Here is a 15813-nt window from a genome sequence, read left to right as displayed (position 1 = left end):
ATATCCCTTTGCCCTGAGAAATAACCTGGCCTCTCTTCCCAATGATCGGTTAGTACTGTGTTGAGCAGAATAGGTAGGCTTGCTGAACGTGCAGGTATTTTTGTCTTGTACTGCCATTGTGCTCAGTAGGATATTACCTTTCCAATTAAGTGTTGCAAGTCAACTTGACTTTGAGTGATTTGTGATGATTTTGAAATTTATAGCCAGCTTTGCCACAGAGGATTGTCATTCCTATAGGACTTGGGCATTAAATTATGACTGTGTTTAACCTATTTTATTTTTAAGTTTTCATGATTCACACTACAAAACAACTGTATGACATAGGCTTAAGCAAACTTTAAACCAAAAACATCAAAATGATATTTACTTAAAGCAATTTAAAGAAGGATAAACAGATTCTAACATATTTGTATCTTTTAACAAGTAAAAAATTAAGTATGATTTTCAGATTCTTCAGATTGAGTCCTTCCCATTTCATTCTTTCTCTAATCACCTGTGATATTACCACACTTCGAGTTTTCTCTAAGCAGGTATGAGATATCAAATCAATTTCTAGTCATAATAACTAACATTTATATAGTACTATAAAATGTGAAAAGCATTTTATATATGTTATCTCATTTGTTAGTTAACTTGTTCACTTGTATCTAACTCTTCATGACTCCAGTTGGGGTTTTCTTGACATAGATACTGGAGTGGTTTGCCATTTCCTTCTTCAGCTCATTTTGTAGATATGGAACTGAGGCAAACAAAGTTAAGTGATTTGCCCAGGATCACCCAGCAAGTAAGTATCTGAGGTCAGATTTGAACTCACAAATATGAGTCTTCCTGATTCCAGGCATAGTACTCTATCCTCTGCACCACCTAGCTGCCCCCAAGTCTTTCTTGACTTACCTCCCTTCTGGGTTGCCTCTGCTGACTATATCCCACATTCAGTTCAGTCATTTTTCAGTTGTGTTTGACTCTTCATGACCCCTTTCTGGGGTTTTCTTGGTAGAGATACTAAAGTGGTTTGCCATTTCCTTCTCCTGTTCATTTTACAGATGAGAAACTGAGGCAGGCAGGGGTAAGTAACTTGCCTAGGGTCACATAGCTGGTAAGTGTCTGGGGCAGGATTTGAACTCAGATCTTCTTTACTCCCAGCCCCATGTTCCATCCACCGCACCATCTATTTGCCATCTACTATGTAGCTACTTTCATTTAGTTGTTTCACTGCCTTTCCTGTCCTTTCACCCATGTCATGCCACTAACTCAGGGAGTAGTATGATTAGTTGTTGTTTTTCATTTCTGTTCCTGTCCCTAAATCATCTCTTTGTTGTGCATTTGTGTAAGTTAATCTCTTTGATGTTGCAGACTAGGAGCAGTTTAGCTATTGGAATTAAATAGGGAATTATATGGAATTTCTCACTCTAATTCAAAGTGAGTCTGCAGAAAAAGAGTTGGCCTTCGATAATCAGTAAAGAAAGGCTTAAAATTAATTTAAGACTGAAGGCACAAGTAAGCTTAGGCAGCCCTGATTCTGTGTTCCAGAGAACTTTAAGCCTGAAGGAAGAAATCTGGTGAGGAAACACCCGTTCTAGCCAAGGTTGGAAGAAACATCCAGATTGTGTTTGTGGACGAAAAAGTAACTGAAAAGTTTTCTAAAAAAGAATTGTATAGAAATACCTGTAGACTTTAAGGTAAATGGGGCATTGGCTGCACCTGATCCTTCTCTTATAATCAAGAGTTGGCACCTTAATTAAAGACTACAGCTGTACTAAAAAAAATAGCATCAGAAAGAAGCTCTGCGACCTTGTGACTCATGTAGCTGCGTGTGGCAGCAATGATGGACCTAGAGGCCCAAGGTCAAGCAGCACCCATATGAGACCAGAAAAGAGCAATGCCTAACCACAATACACCATGCCCTTTAGGACAAAGCCAAGGGGAGGTAACACTCCGGCTGCACCAGATGACTTTGGACACCCTGCTGTGTCTGAGATGTAAGTTGTCCCTTGGCCACTTGTTTTCACTACATGTGTGCTCCTCAACATGTGTGACTCATACATGTTCCATGTGTGCATCCATTCTTCCCACTGAGGGTGCGTTTGTGGATGTATGTGCTAGGTTTATGGGGAAAATATTTTATTGCTACCTTTCTTACTATGTTTTTTTCATTAAATATCTTTGCTTTGAGCTAATTGTGTCCTCTAGCTAGAAAAATTAAGCCACTTGGGTAGGGGTTTGCAGGTGATTTTGGTGGTATAAAGATCCATAGAATACCTTGAACCCTTATATGGGAAATCCACTAAGCAAGTTGGGAGGAGGGTGCTACTTTGTGTTTTACATATACATTCAACAACCTAGAAATAGGTTGTGGTTCAAAAGGGTCAAAGCCCTATCAATGAACAGTAACCAATGAGGGGTGAATGGCCAGCAGCTTTTGGAGGCTAGCATATGCTCTCTTTTCAATGGAAGATGAAGAAGAGTAAATAGGGAAGAAAGAAATGAACTGGGAATGCCGAATTTGAGGAAGGAGCAGAAATTAAGTAGACAAAATGGGTCTAGTTGAGATTAGCCCACAAAGTTGGGCAGCACAGGCATGTAGGACATAAAAGTCAGGAGAAATTGGGAATGGCCGAATCCAAGTCTCACAGTGGAAGCAAATTATGAAATGATTAAGGCTTTCCAGTCTTTAGCCTCTTTTTAACCGGGGGGGGGGGGGGGGGGAGGGGTGGCCTGGAAGGTAAGTCTGCCTTTTTATCTTAAAGGAGCTGCCACATAGAAAAGCCTGAATCCTGGTTAAAAAAATTCATTTATCAGTTATTTGAAACTTAGTATTTTCCCTCATGAAAAGTAATATTACAAAAGGTTTTCGTTTCCTAGTTTCCCCTGCCCACAAAAGCCTGTTAAAACCGTAATGTAGCTCTACGTAACAGTGAGTGGGACAAAATAACAGTGGAGCAAAACAGAAAACCAATGAAATTTAATAAGTAGACTTTTTAAAAAATTCTCCTAAATGCTGGTACTTGAGGAACATAAAATTTTATTAGAGGTGGGAGACTGATGAAGAGACATTGAAAGGCATCAGAATTCTGAAGAATGAAATGACAAATCAAGACTTGGGAAGATAGAGGAAAAAAAAGACTTGGGTAGATTGATAGAGCAGAACATAAGCTCCCTGAGGGCAGAGACCATTTTCCTTTTTTATTTGTGTCCCTGGTGCCTAGCACGCTGTTTGGAACGTAATATTTGATTTTATAAAAGTTTATTGGTTAATTGGGTTGATTGATGGTAAAGCATGCTTCTGGGCAAAGAATGGTAGATGCTAAATGAAACACATTTTCAGACGTGGCCAGTATATTTATTTGTCTTGTTTAACCATGGCTGTTTTTGTTTGTTTGTTTGGTTACAAGAGGTTGACTGAGTCATTGGAGAAGTGACAGATTTTCTAAAAAGAACATCAGTAGAACTAATATGATAGTGCTTTACATGATTGCACAAGCATAAGATATATCAGATTGCTTACTGTCTCAGGGAAGGGGGAGAGAAAGAAGGAAGGGAGGGATAGAATTTGGAAGTCAAAAATTTTTAAAAAGGAAAAAAATTGTTTTAACATGTAATTGGGGAAAATAATATATGTATATATATGCATATATATGACGTTTTAGAGGTACTGTTTTTCAAATTTCTCATTTCACTTCAGAACTGATATATGTCCCCTTTCTGTTGCACATATATTTCTAGCAGTACTGTCGTATATAAAATCAAGTTTATGGTGATTTGAGGGTTCATGAATAGAACAAATAGAAAGAGAATTTCTTACAGTAAACCTTATTTTTAATATTAAGTCAATTCCTAATCCCTGCCCTTTGCTACCTCCAGACTTTTCCATCTGGCTCTTCCTCTATTCTTCCTACCATCAACATATTGCTTAGTGCTAGTTACTTCTCTGTCACACTTGCATGTTCCCAGATGGTGAACTTCCCTCTGTTCTCTCCAGTTTATCTTTACAGTATGTATTCTGCTTGTACCTAGTTGTTTGTGTTGTCACTGAATTAGATTGTGAGCTTTTTGAGAGTAGGAACTATTTTTGGCTTTTTTCTATTTCTCCAGTTCTTATTTGGCACAGTGCCTGACGCAACATAGCCGATGCTTAATAAATGCATAGACTATTGACTAATTTTTATACAGGTCCTCATTATCACCTATCTGGGTGATTTTTCCAACAAGACTTCCTTCTCTCTTAATGGGTGGAAATTGCAAAGAGGACAATTAAATCTTGATAGCAGGAAAAACTTTCTATATTAAAACGTAAAAGCAAAGTTAAAAGTATTCAATGTGTGGTTGATCTAAAAGTGATACTTACATGTAGGATTTTTTTTAAAAATAAGATTTGTGGGGCAGCTAAGTGGCGCAGTGGGTAGAGCACCAAGCTTTATGTCAGGAGGACCTGAGTTCAAATCTGGCCACAGACCAAACAAACACTTGATACTTACTAGCTGTGTGACCCCGGGCAAGTCACTTAACCCCAATTGCCTAAAACAAACAAACAAACAAAAAAATAAAAACAAGACTTGTGTTTGATTTAAGTTGCTTTAAAGAATTGTCTTCCTTGACACTTGTTTAAAATGGATTTGTTTTTCTTAAAGACAATTTACTTATTTCTAATTTCTACATCGAGCTCTTTAAAAGTAGAATGGGCTACCCAGAGACGTTATAGGTTCCCCATCTGTGGAAGGCTTTCAGCAGATACTGGATGATAACTTATCAGGCATGTTATAGTGGGTGTCTTCTATGTGTGGAAGAAGATGGCTACTGAGGGCCCTTCCAGTTCTCAAATTCAATTATTCTCCCCCTCCCAATTAATCCTTTAAATATGTCTCTGCCAGAGTAATATTTCTTATGTACCAATCTGGTCATGTCAAAAATCATGGCTCAAAACTCTTCAGTGGTTCCTTATTGTTTTACCAAATAATATTAAAATTCCTTGCCTGGCATTCAAGGCCCTCTATAGTCTAGTTCTACTCTAACTTTTAAACTTTATGTCATATCAATGCCCTCCACACATTCTCTTTTTCTGCTATAACAATACTTTATTTTTCCCAATTACATGTAAAGACAATTTTAAACATTCATTTAAAAATTTTTTAAATTCCAAATTTTCTCTCTCTACTTCACCTCCTCACTCCCTGAGACAGAAAGCAATTTGATATAGCTTATACATGTACAGTCATGCAAACATATTTCCATATTAGTAATGTTGCGAAAGAAAACACAGACCAAAATAAAAAAAAATTTAAAAAAAGTGGAAATAGTGTGCTTCAATACACATTCAGACTCCATCCATTTTTTCTCTGGATGTGGATAGTATTTTTCATTATGAGTCCTTTGGAATTGTCTTGGATCATTGAATTGTTGAGAATAGCTAAATCATTCATAGTTTATCATCATACAATATTGCTGTTACTGTGTACAATGTTCTCCTGGTTCTGCTCGTTTCATTCTTCATCAGTTCCACACATTCTTTCTTAAAACTTATTTTTTCAATTAACAAACATTTTTCCATTACCGCACCAAAAAGAACAGCAAAGCAAAACCCTTGCAGCAACTATGTACTATCAAGCAAAATAAATTTCTACATTGGTCATAAATAAAAATGTGTATTTCATTCTTGCAGAAGAAAGTGAGCAGAACCAGGAGAGCAATTTATATAGTAACAATACCATTGTAAAGACAAAGAACTTTGAAAGAGAAAATAACTCTGACCAGTGTAATGATTAACCAAGATTCCAGAAGATTGATGATAAAGAATGCTGCCTACCTTCTGAGAAAGAGTTGAGGGACCCTTCCACACATTCTGTATACCAGACAAACTGCATGCTTCTACATCTTTTGAATATAACCTGTGCTCTCCTGTTTCCAAACCTTTGCTCATGTTCCCTATGTCTAGAATTCTCTCCCCTTCCTTGTCTGTTGAGTTCCTGCACATCCTTTAAAGCCAAATACAAATCCTCTATCCTCCATGAAGTCTTCCCTCATAAAATTATCAGTGCGTGGCACATAATATGCCCTTAATAAATGTTTATTGATTGACATAAAGTTATCTTTGTCACATATTTCAAAGAATCTTATTTAATTTTGACATAGACATGGGAGACTTATGATTGGAAGAGAATCCTTAAAGCAACATTTTGTTCTACCATATCAATACGTGTCAGATCAATATGTACAATCTGGTGGTCCCTATTTCTATTTGAATTTGACACCAGTGCTTTAGAGCAACTTAAATCAAATGAAAATCTTATTTTAAAAAATTCTACATGCAAGTATCTCTTTAACTTCAATCATACTTTGAATACTTTTTACTTTCCTTAACTTGTCCTTAGAGATTCTTAGATTCCATAGGGACTCAGGCTTCAAAGCTCCTGGTGGGTTATCTCTCAATTATAAGCTTACATTTTTCCCTTGGGGGTTCTTCACAATCTGAATTCCTAAACTAGTTAAGATCATGTCTGTCTTCAGCAATGTTATTTTCTCATTGTCTCCTAGAAATACGTTTGCCAATAAAAATGAAATAAATACACAAGTGTAAAACCATAGGCGTGGGCTAGCCCACTGCTCCTGCAACATTAATCTTGAGTATGGAACCCCAGGTCATTTGCGTCAGATCATAAATCCAATGTGTATGCAAAAGGAAATAGTGGGAATGACTCAGGCTCACAATTGACATGAAAACTCTGCTCTGCACGTAAAGCATTGACGATGTCTCTTTGGTAACATTAGAGTTTGACAAAAGAGTTTTCTTCTTTGCCAGGGATGAATGAATAATATGCAGTAACCACATCCTGCACTTTAACTCTACAGTCCCACAGTTTCCTTTTTACTTCTACATCAATATCCTGTATCAGACAAAAATGATGAAATTTAATAAGAAGTAGGCTTTAAAAAAATTCTGCTTTGGTGCTTGAGGAATGTAAAATTTTATGAAAGGTGGGAGATTGATGAAGACCTTTTCAACATTGGCAGACATCAGAATTTTGATGAATGCAGTGACCAATCAAGACTTTGGAAGATCAATAGAGTAGAATTGTCTTTTGTTGGCTGACCCAAATACTCTGAATGGGACTTTGAGAAATGGACCACAGGTGAAATTGTTATAGGCATTAGGCAAAATTTACTCTTTCCGTCATAAGGGAGGTTAGCATCACTACAGCACAGGCAGGGTCTCTGAACTGAACTATTGGGGCTAGAAGTAGTCATTTGTTAATTTTTCTTGACTCACTCTGTGGCTCTTAGGAAGTCTTTTAATTCACCTCTGCCACTTTTTTTTTCTGTTTTCATTCCTCTAACAGAGATCAATCATTTGGGACTAGATAGTTAGAAATTTTCCCCTTCAAATAAAGGGAATTCAGGTACTTTTCTCATGGTAAGCTGACTCAGGAGTGGTACTAGGAATAATCTCGCAGAGTCATGCCTTCTTGGCTATTTTTCTGAGCCTTTACTAAGAGTTCCTGGGAATATACTCATCTGGGCTGGAAGGCTAGGATGCCAGGCAGTATGATAAAGCAGAAAGAGGCCTGGACTTGGTGTTGGAAGATATGGATTGAGTCCCATCTCCACCACTTGTTACTAGCTATGTGACACCAGGAAAACCACTTAATCTTTCTGGGCCTTGGTTTCCTCATCGGTAAAATAAGAGGACTGGGTTCGATGACTGTTAAGGTCTTTTCTAGGTTTGGATTCTACGATCATTCCTCTCTTAATCTCAGTTTCCTTCTCTGCAAAATGGGGGTTCTAACACATTCCCTATTTCATAGAAATGTGAAAATCAATTGAGATAAGATATATATGTGTGTGTGTGAACAATGATTACCCAAAGAGATTCTGGATGCTTCTTTTTAAGTCAAATAACAAATAAATAATGGAACACCTGTTATATTCTTTGCACTGGGATGGGGTGTTATGGAGGCTGTAGAAGAACATAGTTACAACCCTCAAGGATATGACCAATTAGTTAATAATAGCTAACATTTATACAGAACTTTAAGGTTTGTAAAGAGTGTTACATATACTATCTCATTTGATTCTCAGAACAATCTTGTCAGATAGGGGCTATTATTATTGTCATTTTGCAGAAGAAGAAACTGAGACTGAAAGAGATTAAGTGACTTGTCCAGGGTCACATAGCTAGTAAGTATCTAAAGCAGGATTTGAACTCAAGTCTATCTAACCGCAGGTCTAGTGGTCTATCCATTGTGCCATTTCAATTGCCTATAAGAAGGACAAAGTTTAATACTCGTGAAATATCAATTTCCCTGACTTTATCCCATGCTTTAGCTCAAGTAAGTTGTCCTTTTTCATAAAATCATGGAGAAAAAAAAATTGAGTGCAAATAAGGGCTCAGCACACTGATTGATTCAGCTATGACCCATTACAGTTATGTAAAACAGCATCTTCCGGAATGCTAAGTTGTCTGGTCTGAAAATATAAAAGCATGGAAGATAAAGAAATTGTTGAGGACTGAAATAGAGGGGGGAAGGTATCATGGAGGGAAATGATCTAAGCCTTGAAGGGCAGATAAGACTTGTGTAGGTGGGCTTGGACAGTAGACTTCCTACATTTTCTCTGTTACCCAAGAATATCCAGGCTGAAATCAGAGACATCTCCATCAAGCCTTCATTCTCATCCTAATAAAGCAGCTGAACAAGTGACATTTCACCATTGCTGGCCCAAAGAACCGCACGCTGCAATGTTAGAACCATCTGGGTGCTTCCTCTTGCTTCCCCGTGTAAATTGTCTACTCCTCCCCCACCCCACCCAGGCACACAATCACTGCGGCTCACTGAGTACATTTGAGAACAGTTTTCATATTTTCCGAGAAAATTCCATGACATAGTCAATCTGTGTTGTTTTATGCCTAATGAGGGAAATGTGCCTTTTTATTGGAAACACCTTGCATAAAGAGAATATGGCTTATCCCTGGAGTTTGGCAGCTAAGAAGAGAGCAGCCAGCCATACCCCACCTGTCCCTCAAAGCTGAGACAGATACAGCTTCCAATGCTTTCCATATGAGAGCATTTGTGAAGTTTCATGGGTACCCAGAACAGACTGGGACTCCTATTGTAATTTCTGGCCAGGGTAACTTAAACCACATGTCCAGAAGAGGATTGAGAGTAATGTAATTCCTACACCATAAAAGCAAGTGGAGTGTTCCCAGGTTAACCCTTCTCAGAACTGGTGATGGTCCTCTTGAAGAAGCCAAATCCTATCAAGTGATGTCAAATAACTGATCCTGAAATGTGCATTGGATTTGGGTCATCTGAGGTTTGTTAAAGTATGGCCCTATTTTCTTATTCCTTTTTTTTTTTGAGGCAATCTGGATTAAGTGACTTGCCCAGGATCATAAAGCTAGTAAGTATCTGAGGTGGGATTTGAACTTGGGTCTTTCTGACTCCAGGTCCAGCGCTTGATCCACTGCACCACCTATCTGCCCCCTTTTCTACTCTTTGTAAATGAAATAATGAATAATTGTTTGCCTTCAGACAATAGTTAATAGGTATTTGTGTTCATCTCATTTGATAACCTATTTGAGAGAAAGTGGAATAGATAAAGTGGTTGGACTTGAAGTCAGGACAATCTGGGTTCAAGTCTTGCCTCAAACACTTAATAGCTGTGTAGCCCTGGGCAAGTTACTTAGCCTTACTCAGCCTCAGCTTCCTCATCTATAAAATGGGGATAAAAATAATATCAACCTCAGAGGATTTTGAGGATCAGAGGAGACAGTAGCAAACTTTAAAGCTGTCTATAAACATCAGTCATTATTATTCTTCATAACAACTCTCTCTAAGCCATTAAGTTTAAAAAAAAATTTCCTGATCTGAATCAGTGGAAAGAGTTTCTATACTGGCACCTCCCTACACAGGCAAAGCATCAACGGGGGCACTGAAAAGTTCAGCAACTGGCCCATGGTCATAGGACCTGGAATTGGCAAAGTGACCTAGAAATGTCAGTTATTATTATTAGAAACACATCTACCTAATCAACTAAAAGAGACCGTAAAAATAATATACTGTAATAATACTGTTAAAATAATGAGATGGATGTTAATTAACCAAGCCCAGGGTTGAGAGGTTAGTCATCTCCATGCCAATAGATAGGATCTCTAAACTGAATAGTTGGGGGCTGGAAGTAGCTGGTTCTCCATTTTTCCCCTACTGATTCCATAACTCTGGACTGAATTCACCTCTGCCACTTTTGTCTGCATTGCTCCAACAGAGACAATTCATCTGGGAATTAGACAATTAGAAGTCATTCCTATCAAGGGATAAGGGAGAGAGATTGTACCTGTAATTTCATTGTTATAGAAAACTTCTGGGTGAGAGAATTCCTTCTACTGATGGCAACTTTTCTGCAATTTATAGTTGTAGAGAGTTTCCTAGAGCTGAGAAATTAAATAGCTTTCCCAAGGGCCTCACAGACAGTAGGGGTGTCTAGGTGGGGCTTGAAACCAGGTCTTCCTGGTTTTGAGGCTGGTTCTCTATCTGCTATACCAAGCTTTCTCTCTAACCACACTATGCTACCTCCTACCCTTCAAATAAAGGGAACTCAGAACCTGGAGATTCTTTTTCCTACTGTGCTAGGTAGGGAGCTAGCAGTTAGCCAGGAATTAGTCAACAAGCATTTATTAAATATCAACTACATGTCAGGTGGGGGCAGGTAGGTGATGCAGTAGATGGAGCACTGGGCCTGAAGCCAGGAAGACTTGAGCTCCAATCCAGTCTCAGACACTTACTAGCTACGGGACTCTGGACAAGTCACTTAAACACTGTTTGCCTTAATTCACTGGAGAAGGAAATGGCAAAACATTCTAGTGTCCGTGTGCCGTTAACAATGTGGTCACAGAGTCAGACATGACTGAAGAACACAGTAACAAATGTGCTAGGCACTGTGCTAAGCCCTGGGGATACAAAGAAAGGCAAAAACCATTCCCTGCTCTTAGAAAACTTATGGTTGAATGGGGGAGAAAACACGCAAATAACTATGTGCAAATAAGATATATAGAGGATAAATTGAGGATTGTCTTAGAGGGAAGGTGCTAAGATTAAGGAGGACTGGGAAAGCTTGAAAAAGGTGAGACTAAAATTTGAATGAATCCAGGGGATCTGGGGGACAGAGATGAGGAGGAAGATGGATTAGTAAAGAGAATGTAGTATGTAGAAAGTTTGGAGTTTTTGTTTTTTTTTTAAGTGGAGGGAGGTGGTTCTGAGCAAATGTGTTATAAGGTGTTTTTTCATCTCCATTACTTCCTTCCTTCCCACTGGAGTAATTCACATGTGATTCCCCTAGAGTGGCATTCTGCCCTTGCACAAGACTGAGGAAAAGACGGGGGCCAGGGAGCCCAGTAGCAAAGCCAAGCAGATTGACCTCAGAGCCCGAAAAGGAAAGTCTGAGGCAAGACCTGACCTTTCTCCAGGGAGATGAGAAAGCATGAGAAGATTCACTTTCTACGGGATGACTCTCAGTCCCAGCCATGTTGCTTCAGATCTGACACTGCAAGCCTGATCTGTTTATGCAGGAGGCTAGAGGATACAACTGGAGGGATGCTCTGAAAGGCCAGCCTAGCCAGACTGGGTTCTACGACGGCTCCATGGGTGATGAATCTGAAAGTCACCCTGGCATCACTGCAAGCAGCATGAATACTTCAGTAAAAGCAAAATGTTGTTTCTTTCAACAGAGCCACAACTAGGTGCTTAGTCCTGTTGGGAACAAAAACCAGCATACGGTGTAGTAGAAACAATGCAAGAACTTGGAGAATAAGATCATAGATTTAGAGCGAGAAGGGACTTTAAGAGGACATATATTTTTACAGATGAGGAACTGAGGCCAAGAGAGGTTAATTGACTTGCTGAAGGTCATAGAGATAAGAATAGCAGAGTCAGGAATTGAACCCACATTCTCTTACTCCAAAGCTAGCCCTTTCTCCACTCTTTCATCTTCTAGATCCAACTTTGCCACTATTTCTGTGACCTTGAACAGGTCGCTTCTGTCCTCCGAGCCTCAGTTTCCTCATTTATAAAATAGAATTGGATTGGTTGACATGTCCTTCCAGCTCTGTTCTGTAATTCATTACCAATCTTAATTTCCCCAAACTCTGATTTCTCAGTTGCTTTGAGGGGGTGGGGGTAGAGAGAGTGAGTCATTGGTCATTCAACTTCTCTGCTGACTTCATCCCTAAAAATTAAACCTATGACCTCCTTTGGGCAGAGTAGCCATCCACAGAATGGGAGTCCAGGGCCAAGCCTGATGACCAAAACTATTGCCACACTTCCTATAGAAGATGATTCAAGTCAACAAGTATTTATTAGATACTTATTATGTGCCAGTAATGACCACTTATTGAAGACTTTATTGTATAAAGTATACAATGAGATCTGCACATTGTATCTTCTCCAGTGCTAAAGATCCTGCTCTTATCATTGCAGAGTTTAGAGTCTAATAGAGGGATAAGGCACCCACACACAGCTTTATTACCCAATATAACATGACAAGAAGTATGAAATAAATTGCCAAATGAAGTCCAATGGGAAAAGTCATTACCAGCTAGGGTGACTAGCTACTCAGAGTACATTCTCTGGCTGATGGTAAATGATCTTTTTATGTGTTTGAGGATCTTTTGTTTATCTCACAAGCAAGGGGCCTTGCAATCCCCATGAGCAGTTATAGGAATGTGGTATGATTGGTATTTGTGGTTGATTTTTGTTATCCACAGAGCAGAAGAATTTGAACCTGAAATTTGGTTTCTTAGGAGCTGGTATCTCTCTCGATGCTCTGAGGTTTGGAAGACAAGGGGGAAGACAGGTCCCTAAAGGATTGATGGCCAAAGGCAGCCATGAATTAGGGGAGTCTACAGAGTAGACCTTTCATCATTAGCTTTGATGGATGGCATGTTAAATGGGGCCATGCAGTCAAAGGGTTGCTTTAAACTCTCTGACTCTGTATCATTCCAGATGGACCTGGGAGGTAGTTCACATGACTACATCTTTACAAGGTTGGAGGAAAGACCTCTCTTGGCAGTGAAATAGCCATTCATTCAAAGTCACCTTTGCACAACTCTATGGGATCATCTGTTGATCTCGAGGACAGATGGAGGGAGCAGAGTTAGTGGCCAGAGGCCCAGGGAGAAAGAGCACTGTTACCAATGGCCCTTACTCATCACATACACATCCCTCCTTTTGGGCCATATGCAGACAGAGGAGGTGATCAAGGGACTTTCCAGATCAACTTGATGAACTCACAAGGTTGTGAACTAGGGGTGGGCATGAGCTCATTCAGAGGACTAAAGAGAACTCCTGAGTTAGTTTTGGTGACAAGGAGTGACCCTAACATCTGGTGAGGTGGGGTTTGAAGCTGGATCTTAGAGGTCATGTAGGTGAGTTCTGGACATGGAGTCAGGCCTCGGAATATGAGTTCAAATCTTATTTTTGCTATTTGCTAGCTGTGTGACCACAGGGAAATCACTTGATCTCTCTCAGCCTCTGTTTCTTCATGTATTAAATGAGACATTGTTGTTCCTCCTTCATTCTCAAAGAGGAACTAAATGGGGAATAATTACAGTATCTACTTCCCAGGTTGTTGTAAAGACCAAATGAGATAATAGATATAAAGTGTTTGCAAACTTTAAAGTGAAATATAAATGTTACCTACAATTACTATGAGGTCATTAAAACCCCACCCCCTCCCCCTCATTTTACAAATGAGGTCCAGGGAGCTACTTGCCAAAGTTCATGCAGGAAGAAAATGGCAGAACTGGAATTAGAACTCAGATTGTTAAATGCCAGAGCCATCATTCTTCCTACTGAATTAGTGGAGTCTTTCCACTCCATGGTGCCTCTTAAAGGATATGTGTCTCTGATGGAGTCTATCCCCATGAAGAATTGATTGGTTCACACTATTGTGGGTCACATTAAAGAAGTTATCCCTTCACACTGACCAAACACAGGTATCTTTTTTTATATTCAATATTATTTATATTTATATTAGTTTAGTCACAGAATCACAGAATTTAAATTTTATTTTATTTTTAACTTATGAAACAACACAAGCATTTCTATAACATAGAAAAATAAAAAAAAAGATGATTGCACATGAAATTGCTAATCTGTAAAGCACAACTACAGACCCTTAAAAAAAATCCCCCTTTTGCTGGTTCAATACTAGGAAAACTATCAGCATAATTGATCATATCAACAACAAAACTAACAGAAACCACATGATCAGTGGAATAGGTTAAGTATGCAAGACACAGTAGTCAATGACTATAGTAAACTATTATTTGATAAACCCAAACACCCCAGCTTCTGGGATAAGAACTCATTATTTGATAAAAACTGCTAGGAAAACTGGAAAAGAGTATGGCAGAAACTAGGCATAGATTAAAATCTCGCACCATATACCAAAATAAAGTCAAAATGGGTTCATGATTTAGATATAAAGGCTGATACTGTAAACAAACTGAGAGAGAAAGGAATAGTTTACCTATCAGATTTATGGAGAACAGGAGAATTTGTGACCAAACAGGAGACAGAGAACATTATGAAAAGCAAAATGGATAACTTTGATAATGTGAAATTGAAAAGTTTTTGCACAAAGCCAATGCAACCAAGATTAAAAGGAAGGTAGAAAATTGGGAAAGAAGTTTTGCAACCAGTCTATCTGAGAAGGGCCTCATCTCTAAAATATATAGAGAATTAAGTCAAAATTATAAGAATACAAGTCATTCCCCAATTGATAAGTGGTCAAAGGATATGAATAGGCAGTTCTCAGATGAAGAAATTAAAGCCATCTATATTCATATGAAAAAAATGCTCTAAATTATTATTGATTAGAGAAATGCAAATCAAAACAACTCTGAGGTACCACATCATACCTATCAGATTGGCCAAGATGACAAAACAGGAAAATGATAAATGTTGGAGAAGATGTGAGAAAATTGGAACACTAATGCATTGTTGGTGGAGTTGTAAAACAATCCAACCATTTTGGAGAGCAATTTGGAACTATGCCCAAAGGGCTATAAAAATGTGCATACCCTTTGACCCAGCAATAGCACTTCTAGGGCTATATCCCAAAGAGATTATACAAATGGGAAAAGGACCCACATGTACAAAAATATTTATAGCAGCTCTTTTTGTGATGGCAAAAATTTGGAAATTGGGAGGATGCCCATCAATTGAGGAATGGCTGAACAAGGTGTGGTATGTGAATGTAATGGAATAGTATTGTGCTATAAGAAATGATTAATAGGCTGACTTCAGAAAAACCTAGAAAGACTTGTATGGAGTGATGCTGAGTGAAATGAGCAGAACCAGGAGAATGTTGTACACAGTAACAGCCACATTGTGTGATGACTAATATTGATAAACTTAACCCTTCTCAGCAATACAAGGATCTAAGATATCTCCAAAGTCCTCATGATGGAAAATGCTATCCACATCCAAAGAGAGAACTATGGAGTTTGGATGCAGATTGAAGCATACTATTTGCTATATTTTTTCTGTTGTGTTTTGTTTCCTCTTTCTGGTGGTTCCTCCTATTAGTTCTGATTCTTACCTACAACATCACTAATGTGAAAATATGTTTAATAGGAATATATATATATATATCTAGCCTATATCAGATTGCGTGCCATCTTGGGGAGGCAGGTGGGGAGGTAAGGGGACAAAAATTTAAAACTCAAAAGCTTATGGAAGTAATTGTTGATAAATCAAAATAAATTAATTTAAAAAAATTTTAAAAATGCAGTACAAACCTAAAAAAAATCCTCCTTTTGCTTTA

This window comes from Vombatus ursinus, unplaced genomic scaffold (genome assembly GCF_900497805.2).
Source record: "Vombatus ursinus unplaced genomic scaffold, bare-nosed wombat genome assembly UNPS02014848.1, whole genome shotgun sequence".
NCBI lineage: Eukaryota > Metazoa > Chordata > Mammalia > Diprotodontia > Vombatidae > Vombatus > Vombatus ursinus.
This window is presented reverse-complemented; position numbering follows the sequence as displayed.